This window comes from Notothenia coriiceps, unplaced genomic scaffold (assembly GCF_000735185.1).
Source record: "Notothenia coriiceps isolate Sejong01 unplaced genomic scaffold, NC01 NC01_scaffold00019073, whole genome shotgun sequence".
Classification (NCBI taxonomy): Eukaryota; Metazoa; Chordata; class Actinopteri; order Perciformes; family Nototheniidae; genus Notothenia; species Notothenia coriiceps.
This window is the reverse complement of record NW_011351774.1, coordinates 2,996-6,742: the sequence shown is the minus strand read 5'-3', so window position 1 is coordinate 6,742 and position 3,747 is coordinate 2,996.

The window sequence follows — 3,747 nt, the reverse complement described above, 5'->3', positions numbered from 1 at the left end:
GTGTGCCTTGGCAGTGTGTTTGTCTGAGAAATTGCTACTTACCTTAAAAAATGATATATTATATTTGAATATATAACATATATTTGTATATTTCCTGAAAGACCAAAAAGATATTGAATATTGTTAAACATAATTGTATATGCATTTATTCTATTTCATTAACATTTCTGTTAGTATCTATATGTTTGAGTGAGTGCAGTAATCCTATCATTTCATAGCATCCCAAACCAGCACTTTGACTAAGTGGGATTTGTAGTCATGGTAAAAGAGTCCTTTTGTGAAAGTGTCACTACAGAATATATCAGGGATCAAGAAAACAAACCGTGTCTGTTTCCTTCCAACACACCTATTTTAAAATCCTGCATTTGGAAACCATGCCAAAAAATAGTCACTCACTTTTAATTAGCTGTCCGGAAATTCTTTGCACAGCAGATAATGGCCAGCTTTTTAATTCACAAACCGTGCCTGGTGCCTGATTAGAAATACACAGTTGCAATTAGGGTAGAAAAAGTTTTGTTGTCGCCAATTGGAATTAATAGTCAGATAGCATAATAACAAGTAACAGAATGAGAAAGACGCCGTGCATGTTGTTGTGTCCACGCTTCTGATTGATCATCTCGCAAATGTAGGCCGTTTGGTACCATTTGGATGCATGAGAGATTTGATTTTGCTAACATATTCAGTGTGTGGCTCCCAGAATGCCTGTCACTTGAGGCTAATCAAAATGCAAAGATATTCAGGGTGAAGGAAAGTACAGTATGTAAGACGCGTAGAGCGGGCCCAATGAGCAACAGTCTCTGCAGCGACTCACATGCAGATAATGTAATTGGTTCATTTCATCACATGTCTTAGTGATCTTTGGTTTTGATGCACTGTACATGTAGATGAATCAGAATCATAACACCCCGACCATTAAGGACATTGAATACATGGAGCAAACATATGACAGGAATACTGCTTTAATTCATGAGGAAACTGAATGTTCTTCAACCTTTTAACACCTTCCCTTAAGTGCATCTTTAACAAGGTTTTCAATTCCACACAGTCCAACAGTTCGAGGTAGTTATATTGGATGAACAGGAAACTCTTAGCCGAACATGAGTAAGCAGATTCAGGGCCACTTTCCCTGGATGGGTAGCAATTAAAAACTCTCACGTGGTGTTTACATAGTTGCATGAAAACACAAGACTTGGTCCAAAAGTAGTAATCATGCTATACTCATCGACACAGAGAAGAGTTGAACTGTGGTACACACATTTGTTTTAAAGGGCTTAGTTTCGTATGGTATCTTAGACGAGATAAACTTAATTTGTGCATATGCGTCACAGCCTTTAAACATGTAGCATGTTTATGAAGCTCTGCTGTCAGTCAGTTACAGCTGATATTCCACTCCTGAAAAATGTAACCATGTGTGAAGGCTTTTGTGTAAAGTGATACTACATTGACAGTGTTCCCAGGGTCAGGGTTAGATGGTTCTGGTCCCAATTTGTTTTCGTTTCCAATGTCTGCTTTTCTTCCGTCCAACATCCATCTGTTATATATCAGTCACTTTGTGTTGAACCAGAACAGCCTCATATCGTAGATCGTCAAATACCATTGCTTTGTCATAGCCCTCAGTACTGACAAACAAGGAAGTGAGTTAACTTAGTGGTGGAGGGATTGGTCCCACAAACACATGACGTTCACCACCAGACTGTCTGAAACTAAAAATCAACATGGAACTATTTTAGTCGACGAGTAAACGTAAGTTCGTGAGAAAACTTGGATAACAAACACTTATTTGAATCCAAACCACAAAGTTTTCCTAAAGCTAACCAAGTAGTTGTGTTGCCTAAAAATCACCAAGTAGTGTTGATTAAATTCACAATGATAAGCGAGGGTGTATAGCTGCCAGTGTAGAGGAGTAGTTTGACACAAAGGGTTACGTTAAAAAATGATCCCAAAGGGTCATTCGTGACCGTTGGGAATAAGATTCATCTTGTTAAGTCTACTGTACTCGGCCAATATTAATAATAGGAATAAACGTTCCTGCTAGATTTTTGCGCGAACAAACCAAATGGTAGGAAAATGTGTTAAAATGATCACAACCAAAACCCAAAGTAACCAACACATTGATATTGACAGAAAGCTGTGGTTTTACTGCTTGTTTTTTTCAAGTTTCCAATATGGGTGATTGTTAATAATGGAGACAACATAAAGTAAGTGGAAGTATGAGAATAAACACATTTTGAGACATATGGAAAGCATAATCTGATAATATACATATATTTTCCTGTTATTTATGGTTAAACCAATTCACATCGTTCTCACCGGAGTACTTTTCCCGTTTAGTTCCATTGGCACCGCTTATGTTGCGTTCACACCAAAAAGAGTACTTAGTGCCGGGAACTTTTACCCCCTTTTTTAGTGCCTGCTAGAGAGGTGGTACCAAAAAAGTAACAATTTCTGATTGGCTGGGCGAATTGCAAACCACGCCCCGTAAAACTCTGAAAAGTTTTGTGAAGCCGCCATTGTATTTGTGGCATTAGCATTATTAGCATTAGCCCCGCGAATCAATGGAGAGAGACTAACTTATGGCAACACAAAAAAAAACATGGGAGCGGTGGAGTGATGAGGAGGTGTCCGCCAGTCCCCAACTCCGGGGACTTCCGGCCGGGGACTTCGGGTGGCAGTATACGCCGTGAAGTTGTTTGCGGCCTGCCAGTAAACCCAAAGCAGAAGAAGAAGAAGTGACGTCAGCGGCTCATTTGTGTAATCTTCCCTCAGGGAACTTATTCCGGTGTGAACGCGATCTGTACTTAGTGCCCTGGGGTACTTAGTGCCGGCACTAAGTACGGCAAAGTTCTTGGTGTGAAAGCGGCTATTGACACACAACAAGGAATTTTGCTTTAGAAAAGGGAGGTTGGGTGAGTCAGCCAGTCCAAAATATACACTAACACAAATCTAACAAAGCACATAGGAGTTACTGAGAATTGAACTTGAGAGACACGGACACAAAGAAAGGTCAATCCCTGTGTTTCCCACATCCATCAACTGTACATTAGATGAGTCAGGACTCTGCTGTATCCCATCTGAGGAACACGTCATCTGCTCATCTCAGCGATGGGTGGCCAGGTTCAGCTGACCTGAGTACAGTTTGTTAACCGTTTGCTGGAACCTTGGCAAGCAGCATCTGAGTCTCAGGGGAACATTAAAGCTGCGATCCAACAGAGCGGGGGGGAGGACCTGAGGGCGAGACAGATACATGTGAGTGCCTGTACGTATGGCTCTGCATGTATGGAAAGCTTTTAGGTGACGTAGCATGCAGCGCTTGTAAAGGTGGTGCTGGTGACATCATTTCTTAGAAGCGACAAACACTTTCCCAACGATCAAAAAAATCCCAGAGATGAAGAGAAAATTGCTGCAGTTGATCTGAATGACTTTTTTGTCAATAGTGCTTTAAATTCTGCCTGCCTAGGAAAAACAGAAGTGGTGTAGCAAATGCATTGATGTGCTAATTACGTTGTGATGTAATCTGGCAACCCCTGTGACTTTTTAAACAGCCAATGGCTACTTGAAACAAAAGATTAATCCACATGTGCCCTCTGGCAGTCGTAATGAATCGGTCACAACATGTGTGCTGCAGTCCGAAACCACAGATATGTCAGTGGCTCAGAATAGAACGGCTGAGTGAGGTAATATTAGACATTTTATGATGATTAACGTTGGAATCAACATTTTAAATAATTGATCACAGAGGGTTACACT